Below are 11,111 nucleotides of genomic sequence, written 5' to 3'. Positions count from 1 at the left end.
TTAAGGGAAGAAGACGACCCCAAAACACTGGATGTAGATCCCACGTTTCTAGAAACGGAAGAATTAATTCCTGGAGATGTTAACGTAGGGGGACTCCATGGAGTCTGCCTTCCTCCCGCGCGTGAACATGGTGCCCGGCGGCCTGCAGTCCTGCCTCCCGTTGCCATTGTGTCGCATGGTGCTGGTGGCCTGGCGGTCAAGCGACCAGGAGCGGCGAGCCACCGCGGGCGGCGACTACGTGCGGACGTGACGCCGAAGTGCGGAACCGGCGTCTCTCTTTGGTTCATGTTGCCCCCGGGCTGCTGTGAACTTTCTGAATGATTTTTGGCCAATACAAGATGACATGTACTGTATGACTAATAACGTAGATAAAAGGGCTGATCTGTTGTACCTATAATTAAGCCATGCAATTAGCGATATGCTGTCTCTGTACAATGGAATCAATCAATTGTGTCCTTATTTGACTCTCGCGGTGACACAGTGAACTTCAAATTTTGAATTGGCAAGGGTTGTGTTCCTTGATCTGCCTTATTGTTCCGGGGTTCCCAAAATATTTGAAACACGTCCTGCCTATCGGTCCCTCATTCGGAAGAGTTATACCCCGGTCGCTACATTTTATTGGCCACATGGCGGTGTTGATGAGCGACGGTTTTACGGCCATGGAGCAGTACAAGAGTGCCGTCTCCTTGAAAGTCAACAGCAAAACCTGAGGAAGATTGTGTTTTTCTTCTTCAAAGCGTGTACAGCATTGAGTTGATAACGTTTTTTTAGGGTTTTTGTTTCTTTTTCTGAATTGAGGCCATCTACCTACGCGAGTCGAGTCGCTGACCATGCCACTGCCGCCGACCACCTGCTCATGTTCGTCTCGCGGTGCAGTTTGTGTTCTTTTCATCTGAAATGCAGCTATGAATTGCAGAGTTGCCAATCATTGTTCTCAGGTAAGCAGGGCTGCTTCCCACATTAGATTTTGAAGTATTTTACTTCTACTGTATATGCAGGCATACTGCCTTGATTAAGGTAGCCACCATTTGCCCAGTAGTATCTATATTGGCACATTGATGGACTATTTATATGATGCATGCAAATCTGCAATAATTTAATACATATCGCACACATGATTGGCCAATACTGCTTTATTTTCCATTCTCTCGCTAGCCTTTACATGTTACTTTGCCCATTTAAAGCTACATATACGCTTTTCTCTATGCAGACCATGGGTTGCACTTGCTTCTCAGGACAAGCAATGGCTTGTTTCCTTGACGAACAAATTGTTTGGCAGATTTGGTTATTATGGATACTGGAAGTACTACTCCTTTGTTGATTATAGGGCCGTCTCCAGAAATTTGGGGGCCCGGGACAAAAATCGAAAGAGGGCCCTAATTTTTTTAAAACCATATAGATTAAGAACTAATTTTGCTAAAAAAAGAGCTGAAGAACTAATATAAGTAAATAATAGTCTCACTTAATTATTTAACATCAAATAAGTCTGCTTTGGTACAATATTTAGAAAATATATCAAATACTAAGGTAAAATAGTAAACATGGTACTAAAGCAATAAACTTCTAAACTGACCTCATTTTGTACCAAAAAGCAATATTCTTCTAGTATTTCTTGAAATGAAATCTTCGATCAAATATTCATAATTAATCTTCTCCAAGACATCATTCTCAAGTGCTATTGTTGCCAATCCATTGAGTCTTTCTTGTGTCATCATGTTCATCAGATTCTGCAATGTAAGCCTCAACCTCTACTGGATCACCACCATGTGCATCATCAATATTAGCATCTGGAGTTTGGTTTTCAGAATTGCTTTGAGGTTCTCTCACAACAAATTTATCGAGAGCGCCCTTTTGGGATCGAGAATCTTCTTCTAGTTTTTGTTTCTTCCTACACTTTGAACACCGGAATCATACTTCCTCCCGGGATGCATGAATATTTCTGTTTAATGGAACAAAAAGTAATCTGAATCAACTCAAACTCTATGAATTATAGGACTGTATAGCTAAGAAAAAAGATAAAGACTCCACCTAGATGTAAGATTTTGACAATTGCATTTAACAAAAATTAGTTTACTGCCTAGTGCCTACGCTGGAAAAATAAAATAGGGCTTTGTCTACAAGGACTTACGCCGGAAAGGGACGATGCACCGTGGGGCGCGCCGGTCTGAACTGACCTCTTAGCTTTGCCGCCGTCGCCCTGCGAGACCTCTGTATCTGTCGCCGTCGCCCTGTTGCCGCTAACTTCGGGTGCTAATCGATTGAGATTCGCCGTGCTAAAGTGCTAATCGATGCGGAGTGAGAGAAACGAACAGACGGGCTGCAAGGGCTACATGCGTACGTGTATTTGGGCTGCCTGGGAGTGCATTTTTTACTGGGCCTTATATATTACTGGACTGGGGGGCCCCAAAATTTTGGGCCCTGTGCGGTCGGCCAATTTGGACTTGCTCATCGATGGGCCTGGTTGATTAGTACATCTACCAAGGAGAGAAATAAGTCCGTTGAATGTTATTAGTACTTGACTTGGAGTGTGTTATCGGCGGGGGTACATACTTTTTTCTATTAATTCATGAAGAGGGAAAGATAATTTAATTTTCTTTGACTTGATATATTAAGAGTTTTCAATATAATTCTAAATCATGTAAGTATTCTATTTGCTTGCCATTGGCTTCACGTGTTTTCCCTTTTGCTTTTACTATGACAAGTGCACAGCGACTTTCTGTAGAAAGTCAAAAGAATTTGAGTATGCGAGGATTTTTTTATGCATATTGCCCCATTTTGTTGTGTTGCATGATCTGTTCGCTATATCTTATCATGGACAGCCGAGATGACAATTGTCGTTGTATGTTAGCGTGGTAGCAGTTGTGCATCCCTTTAACGGCTCTCCAAGAGTTGTCGTGCTTTTCAATTCAGCCGGCTTGGTGGTGACAAGCATCAAGATCCTCAACATACATGAGTGGCAGTCAAATGGCTTCGGCTTGACCATGTTCGAATATTTTGTGATCATTGGGGACATCACGTGTTATTTTTATCTCCCGTTGCAACGCACGGGCATGTTTGCTAGTAATATTAAAAGGAGGAAGCTTTCATGGTTCTTCATAAATCACCCTTTTATATCCGTTGATTTTGTGTTAACATATGATCGATGGCTGAGATTTCTCTTCTACTTTTTTTCTCCTATATATTTTCATCAATTAAAAAGAATGGTTAACTTCTCCTGATCCGTTCCTTTCGTCGAGCCCCCTAGCGATCGAAGCGATCGATCTCATCTGAGTCCATGCGATCGATCAGAGTCCAAGCACGGTCTCAATTTTTTTTCTAAATTTGTGATTGATCGCTGACCAGAGGAGAGAAGCCCAACTAGCCTGCATGATCTCAGAGAAGCCCAGCCAGCCTTGCGGGATTGCATCAAGAAGTCGATCGGATCGATCGGACAGTCTAGCGATTGGTAGCGCACGAGATCGTATGTTTTAAGGCTTTTGCTACACCAGCGCGCCGTCTCCTGCTCGTATAGTATTCAGTTTTTGTTACATGAACAATTCCATCTGATGAATCGCTCAGATCGATTGCTAGCTGATGGAAAATTCGCCGGAAAAACAAAACGGAAACGCTGCAACGCACGAAGCCAGCAGGAGCGTACATGCCGATCCAGTTGACAGCTTTATCCATCCACGCACACGCGACGCATGGCACCAATGGAATCCTAGCGGCTAGCAGGGCAAGAGGGAGGCTGGCGGAGCTGGCGGAAACGGTGAGTAGCCGGGCAAGAGGGAGGCTGGAGTGTCCTGGATGACAACGTCAACGCCGGCGGTGCTGCTCCGTATGTGATTCTATTCTTTCTGTTCGAGATTGTGGTAGAATTCATGCTTCTAGTATGTGCTTTAGATGTGATCTGTTCATCTACTATACTAGTTCGCATCATTAGTTTAATCTCTACTATTGCTGTCATATGATCTATTTCCTATTTATTCGGATTAAATCTCATAGTAATTTGCTCATATTTCCAACTGGTTTCTCTCACAAAACCATTCACCGGGGCTGTAAAGAGATCAATTAGACTGATTCAAGATGAAAAATTGATGGCAACGAACGGATGAGGGCAAGAGGAAGACGCCGCTGCTATATTTGTCATGTACGAAGGTCATGAGAAAGAGTGAAAGAAAGATACTATACGTAACTAAGTTTACTTTACTAGGTAATTGCCCGTGCGTTGCAACGGGAGAACAATAGTCATTTATGCATTGGTGATGTATTTTAGGTCATGCTTTCAAAAATAAATCAACCAAGAGCTCTTTACCTTCCTATTGGTACAATACAAAACATGTGCAATACATGTATTAGTTGATGAAATAGACATATATAGATTGTATATCGTTAAACCCACATGCATTGCTATGGAGAGAAAGAAATAGGATCACCAAAATGCAACTTTCTCATTTCCTAATTAATCTGGGGCACCTTGTTCCACCATCTACTATCTTTTCACTCAAGAACCAACAAAACCTAGTTTAGTGTTCCAATCAAATGGCATAAAATAGTCCTTCATATCTACTTTCGTATGCATTGTCGGTGGACAGATTATGATAAAAAAAACCAGCACCTATTCAATTCCTTGCGCATATCTGAGTCAAAAGATGAAACCACGGTAATTATCCAATTCAAGGGCGAAGAAGATACATAATTTAGTTCATAGCATATCTGAATGAAAAGAATAGTCATGGTTAAACTGAATAAAACATTGAATCGCTGCTTCTGCAGTTGTTTCCACTGTGATCTTTTCTCTAACCAAAAAAACATTAAATAGCAACTTTTCAGTAAAGTCTATGTAGGGGCACCATTCGCTCTCCAAGGTCACTGCTAATCAAAGTATATTCCATCGGCTTCCTTTCATCTTCACACAACTCATCAAATTCATCTCCATAGCTTACAAAAAGAATGAGCTTACCAATATTCTGACTTCGGTCTATAGTACATTTAGAATAGTTATTAAAAGAACATTTAGAATAGTTATTTTTAAACTACCAAAATAAAAAAATATAGATGTGGTGTGTGACATGATTTATGACTAACAAAATATCATGCAAAATTTAGAAGTACTTTTGCATGCTCAAGGCGGCATGAAATGTTCAGCAAACAACTTACGGAAAGAACAAGAACTTGCTAAATTACAATAGTACTAACAAAATATGCATATAATGGATATGGGCCTGCCCTGATTACTGACATAAGTGCAGCACATCTCTCCCCTTGCAATCACTACAAACAAATGTCACAAATTAGGATTCGGCTATGGTACTGTACAAGATCACTTATGAACATAAATTACGAATATAGTTTACCACCTGTGAACTTGCTCTTGCGCGGCCAATATAGTGTGTTACCCATGGGTACGCGCACAGGTATGTGAAGCTCGCCATCCGACCAGTCGCAAATCAGCCGGCCGTGCTGTCACCGATGACCGAGCTCTGCTTCGACACAGCCACCGACGCCCGAGCTCTCCACACAGAAGTATTTTGATTGGGAAAAAGGGCAGCATGTCCATGTTGTTTCCTATATAACAAAAATTAGCATGATCAATGGTAGATTGAATTAGCTAAACAGACAGCTCCCATCTTTCCGAATCAACAAAGATTGCATGGCGGGGAACGAAGTGCTCATGGAACCAGACTAAATTCGCACCATTAGACATGGATGTTCACCTTGGCCTATGGAAAATAGCCTCTACCGGCGGCGGCAGGGACAAGGCAGGGCTATTTCGTCCCGACGAGATAAAGCGCAACCGCGGCTGGATCGTCATCTGCGCATCTAGAGTAGCTATTTTGCTGATAAGAGAGCCCCTGTGATGAGCCAGGCTACAGATTCTGATGATACAACATCAATTTACTTAAGCTCTTTCACGGGCAGTGAAGGTCAAGGTGAACCTAAGGAAATATCATAGTCACCAAAAATAAGATGGAAGAAGACGATCAAATTAAAATCATGTAACTAAATACACAGATGAATTTTCTTATAAATAAATCAGGCAACAAATATTTTGTCGGATATTGAAAGAGCTTTGTTTGATTGACTCTTCTATATTATATGATGCTCTAAGGCAACAGATAAATGAGAGCCAAAAGAGTATTATTAAAATTGCATGCATGCCTTATATATACCAAGGGTCATTCTTGAGAAAATTTGTGGCTCATGCCTCATGACATTTAGAAGAAAAATTTGGATAATATGTAGGTGCTAGCACTTTGCATAAGGTACAAGCCTTACAGGTTCACTCAAGCAAATACCACAAATCATATAATCGCACAACAATGGTTCACAGAATTACAGAAAAAATTGAGAGAGAGAAGCAGCAACAACGCTAGGAGAGATGGGACAGCCGCAGGTTGGAGTTCAGAGAAGAACTTAAGCAACGGGCTTGAGAAGAGCTTCAGAAGAAGTGCAGCAGCAGCGCTAGGAGAGATGGGACAGCCGCAGGCAGCAAGGAGCAGAGAGGAGAGGCAGCAGTTTGTCGTATTATTAGGCTGGGTCAGATTAGTAAATTTGTCACATATACACAGTTTGTCGAACCAATTCCAATAATAATCAATAGACGCCAAACAGTGGAAGTGTCTCGAGGGCCAAAGTTTGCTGGAAACTATCATAGCAGAAATCACCAAATTTGTTTCAGAGGTAGAGGGTAGAACAATTAGAAAGTGTACAAAGTGCTAGATGAATCTGATTGGAGAACAAAAGACAACAGAATATCTTGTGCATAATTTCCCAATTATATGTCCAATTAGTACTGTCCAGTTAAAGGTCGAAGCTAGAATCAAAGATCTTACAACTGTACTTCAGAAAAGAACCATCCAATGTCAGAGTTTTATCATTGCTAAACGTCCTGATCTCATATCATACAGTGATAATCCTCCTAGGTTAGGATTATACCAAATTAGTGAATGAATAAAATAACTACAATTTGGAGCTTCAAGTAAATCAAACAGTTAACTTAATTCTCTAGTCGACGACTATGTTGGTACCTGAAGAATCATTCTGCCCGTGCCGTTAGTTCATCACCTTGGTCCCTTGTTATTGGCGCATCCGATCCCAAATCTCCAACCTGGTAGCGAATTAGCATGGTTCAGTTTACCCATTATCTATACACTTGAATCAAATAAACATGCAAACATGGCATTCAAGCTTGCCGCTGCAGGCAATGGCATATCTGATAGCAATATGCAGTATGAACACCATTGAATAACTGAAAGCAATAGTCTTGGGTCACCTTACCTGGCACCTAGTGTCCTGAAAAAAAGCAAAGAAACGCAAAGGCCCACTTGCGGGAGAGGCAGGGAAGCGACCATGCCACGTCGTTCTGGAGGGAGGCGACCATGGCATGGGATGGCGTCGGCTGAGCGCAGCGCCGGCGCTCGGGAAGACGGCGGACCATGGAGGCGCGCGGAGCGAGGCGGAGACGCACGGATCTGGTCGCGTGGCGCCGGTGCTCGGGAAGACGGCGGACCATGGAGGCACGCGGAGTGAGGCGGAGACGCACGGATCTGGTCGCTCCCAGGTCAGATCGGGCTGCAGTGGAGCTCCACATCAGGATCCATGGTGCTGTTGTTTCTGAAACAGAGAGAGACAAGATTTGTGAGAGAGAGAAAAGGAAGGGAGAAGGGAGAAGAAGCGAGATAGGGCGCGCGGGAGAGGTTACTGGACGATGGCTGGAGGTTGGTAGCGGTGGCGCCGGACGCCGGCATGAGGAGCATGCCAGAGGGGGAAAGAAAATCGAGTGGGTCGTACGAGAGGTGGGACTGGGACGGGGGAAATAAAATCGGGGGGTGAGGGGGTCGTACGAGAGGCTTGACGAAGCGGGGAATGTAAGAGGGGAAACGGAACGCTAAGTTTCTTTTAGATAGTAGAGATTTATTGTGTCAACCTACTACTTTAGGTATTTTTAACATCCTCTACTATTTACTGGTATTAAGTTCATTGTAACTATTTGTGTCGTCTTACAAGTATCATTGTAAATTTATAACCAAACTGAAAGGACTGAAGGAGTTGCTCGTAAAACAAATAAATGGATTAAAGTATTTTGTCAAAATATATTTAATTGTTTACTCCATATACTTACTTTGATAAAAGGAGATTATTTCAAAAATAAAACAAGTTTCTCTTAGAGCATTATTTTCATTTAATAATTAATATTGAACATGGTATGATTAAGACGGCCTTTACTGGAATTTTTGGCTGGCTTTGTAATGAAGTTCTGGCGATCGACGTAAGTTAGATTGTCATTGTAATCTTTTACTAGAAGCATATTTCAAGATTGCACTGAAATGATTATTTGTTGAGCGTTGATCAATCGACAGGTTTGTTATTTTTAGTTGCTCTGCCGATTCGAGTATTTTTTTCCCTTATAGTTCTAATGGTACATGTCAAGATTTTTGACCTATTTTCTTTCTCACTAAAAGTTTAGTTTCAATGCACAAAATTAGATAAACAAGATGACTGTTAAAGTATTTTTGCTAATTAGTTATTTTTACTAGTGAAGTTGCTTCTGTTTAGCAGTAAAGTTGGCTCATCTAGCATCAAAGTTGCTTTTGGAAAAATCAAATAAAACATATCCATATGAGGTTCAGAGCATCTCCACTTGTTTGCCCCCCCCCCACCCCCCATGCGGCATTTTTCGCCGCTTGGGGGGCTGCCGGCGAAAATTTTGGCCTGGAGGGAGGGTGAAATTTTCCACTTCTTGCGCCCCCCCCACGAGCATCTTGAGCGCGGCGGCGCCGACGACCTCCTCGGCGCGCGCCCAGTGGTGGAGCGCGAGCGTCAACGGGGAAGCAAAGCTCGTGGAGACGGGCAGTGGTGGAGACACGGGGTGTTGCACTGCCGCGGTGGCGTCCCTCGGTGAGCACGGCGGCGAGGATGAGGCGGTGTCGCGGTCGTGTGCGAAGCCGCCGGGGCGGCACGCCACCCAGCAGAGGAACTCCCACGCCGTCTCCGGCTTCCTGAATGCGCGCGGGAACTTGCACACGAGTCGCGGCGTCCAGACGATCCGGGCGGCCTCCAGCTCCGCCACGTCCTTGGGGTCCCAGCCTTCCAGCGCCCTGGCGAGCTCCCGCGGGTCTAGCCATGGCTTGAGCGGCGTCTCTTTAGCACTGGGCGTGTCCTTGTCACCATCCTCTTCCTCCTCGATGTCTCCCTCGCCATCTGCATCGTCCACGGCGCACGGCATCCTAGCATCCAGCGAAAGCTCCTGGACAAAGTCCTCGGTGCCCTCCGTGTGGCCGGCCTCGCTCATGATGGCGATGGCAGACCGCATCTGCGGCCCGGGCATTACACTGTCGATGGCCACCATCTCGCGGACCAGCCACTGGAGCTGGTCGAACCTCCCGGCCTCCGCGAGCGCCTTGGCGAGCCCTTTGTACAGCCGGGTGGTCCTACACGTGCACAACGACGGCAGGAGCCGGAACACCTCGAGCGCAAGGGCCATTTTCTGGGAAATTAATATCCCGAAAACCGGTCCTGACATAACATTGCAGTAGAGTTTTTGTTTGATGGTATCTTCTGTGATTGGTTTGATAGCATTTCTTGTTTATTTGATCGTGCAACTTGTAACTGTTTCAGTTATGGAAATTCCATAAAGAAATTGAACCAGCTTGTCTTAATCTGTTCTCTAAAATGTTTCCCTTTTCGCTTTTCAGCTGGTGCATAGAAGAAAAGATTTAGCTCAAGGAATTATGTGAAAAATTCGGTGCTGGAATTCCATCGATGTTTCGGAATGAAGGTCTCGGTGTTGAGTTGTGGTCATTACAAATCCTCTGGACCACAGGTCTTGCTGGAAGTCATGTGTCCAAGGAAAAACGAAGCAAGAGTTGCAGCTTTTGTGGAATTCAAAGCATGTACTCCAATGGGTCCACTCTCCTGGACTTAAGGGTTTTGTAGGGAGGACTATAAGCAGGAAAAAGAATCATGGGCAACAGAGCAAAATAAAATGGGGTTGCAGTAGAAAATATCAAACTGGGCCAGAGAGCAAAAGAGGATGATTTGCTCAAAATTTTCAAAGAACATCAGTGGTTTTTTGCATAAAGTTGAATAATATACTCCTACTAACATCCCCTAATTATGGTGGAAGTTTTAAAGAAATATTTAAATAGGTTGTAGTGCAAAAGTGCAAACTGGATCAGATTTGAAAACCTGGGGAAAAGCTCAAAATCTCCAAATGACTAAAGGGGTATTTTTGCACAAAAGTGATCTAGGAACATCACATGTCATCCCCAAATTTTGGTGGGATTTTTACATGAATTTATCAAAGGGTTGCAGTGCAAATGGGACCCTAAAACTTATGAAAACCCATTTTAGAGAAATAAAGCTCAGGGAAAAATAATTATAAATAATCCCACTGATAAAAGAATTGTTTTATTAGAGAGGGTAAACAAGTCCAATAATAATTGGAAAGTTTTCACTTGGGGTGAAAACTCCACAACTTAGGAGAAAAGAGAGGTTCTGAGATCAAAAATAAATCCAGAAAAAGGAAAATTTAATTTCTTAGCAAAATTTTAATAAACAAAATATGGTTAAATTTTTGGGGTGTTACAACACTACCCCCCTTAAGAAAAATCTCGTCCTCGAGATTTGCTAAGGACATATTTTGCAAAAAGATTGCCCGTACCATGCGATAATCGTAACATGGAAAGCGGTTACTCCACACACGTGATAGGACGGGGTCACAGTAGAATCGCTAACTAACACTACAGGAAACAGCTACTTTGTCGTCTGCCACGGCGGACGGCAAAGGCTCGAAAGGCGGACGGCAAAGACCTTTGCCGTCAGCCGCGGACGGCAAAAGGCTCCGGCAAAGAAGGCTACGGCAAAGACCTACTTTGCCGTCTGCTTCCAGGCGGCGGACGGCAAAGGCTCTTTGCCATCTGCGGCGGACGGCAAAGAAGCGGACGGCAAAATGAGTAGTGTTAGTGTCCGTTAGGTGGCTAACGGCAGCCTTTGCCGTCCGCCAGCTGACGGCAAAGGCTGCAGGCTCTTTGCCATCTGTTGGCAGATGGCAAAGAGACCAAATAGGCATTAATTCTGTTTCTTCTTATATCAATTCATTTTCACAGAAAATCAAACACACACACACA

At 43.6% G+C, this 11,111-nt stretch overlaps 2 long non-coding RNA genes across 2 annotated transcripts; both read right to left on the bottom strand.

Annotated features, from left to right (window-relative positions):
• Positions 1-4,617: 4,617 nt before the first annotated feature.
• Positions 4,618-5,917, bottom strand: LOC123161891 (uncharacterized). The gene is made up of 3 exons (XR_006480938.1): positions 5,697-5,917; positions 5,340-5,547; positions 4,618-5,253 (listed from the first exon to the last, which is right to left on the bottom strand). It is a non-coding gene; the product is annotated as an uncharacterized lncRNA (long non-coding RNA).
• Positions 5,918-6,757: 840 nt separating this feature from the next.
• LOC123161899 (uncharacterized) lies at positions 6,758-7,694 on the bottom strand. Its single transcript, XR_006480939.1, has 3 exons — positions 7,261-7,694; positions 7,011-7,090; positions 6,758-6,901 (listed from the first exon to the last, which is right to left on the bottom strand). It is a non-coding gene; the product is annotated as an uncharacterized lncRNA (long non-coding RNA).
• Positions 7,695-11,111: the final 3,417 nt, after the last annotated feature.

Source organism: Triticum aestivum, chromosome 1D (genome assembly GCF_018294505.1).
Source record: "Triticum aestivum cultivar Chinese Spring chromosome 1D, IWGSC CS RefSeq v2.1, whole genome shotgun sequence".
Taxonomy (NCBI): domain Eukaryota; kingdom Viridiplantae; phylum Streptophyta; class Magnoliopsida; order Poales; family Poaceae; genus Triticum; species Triticum aestivum.
Note: the sequence above shows the minus strand (reverse complement) of the source record. Positions and strands in the feature narration are given on the sequence as shown.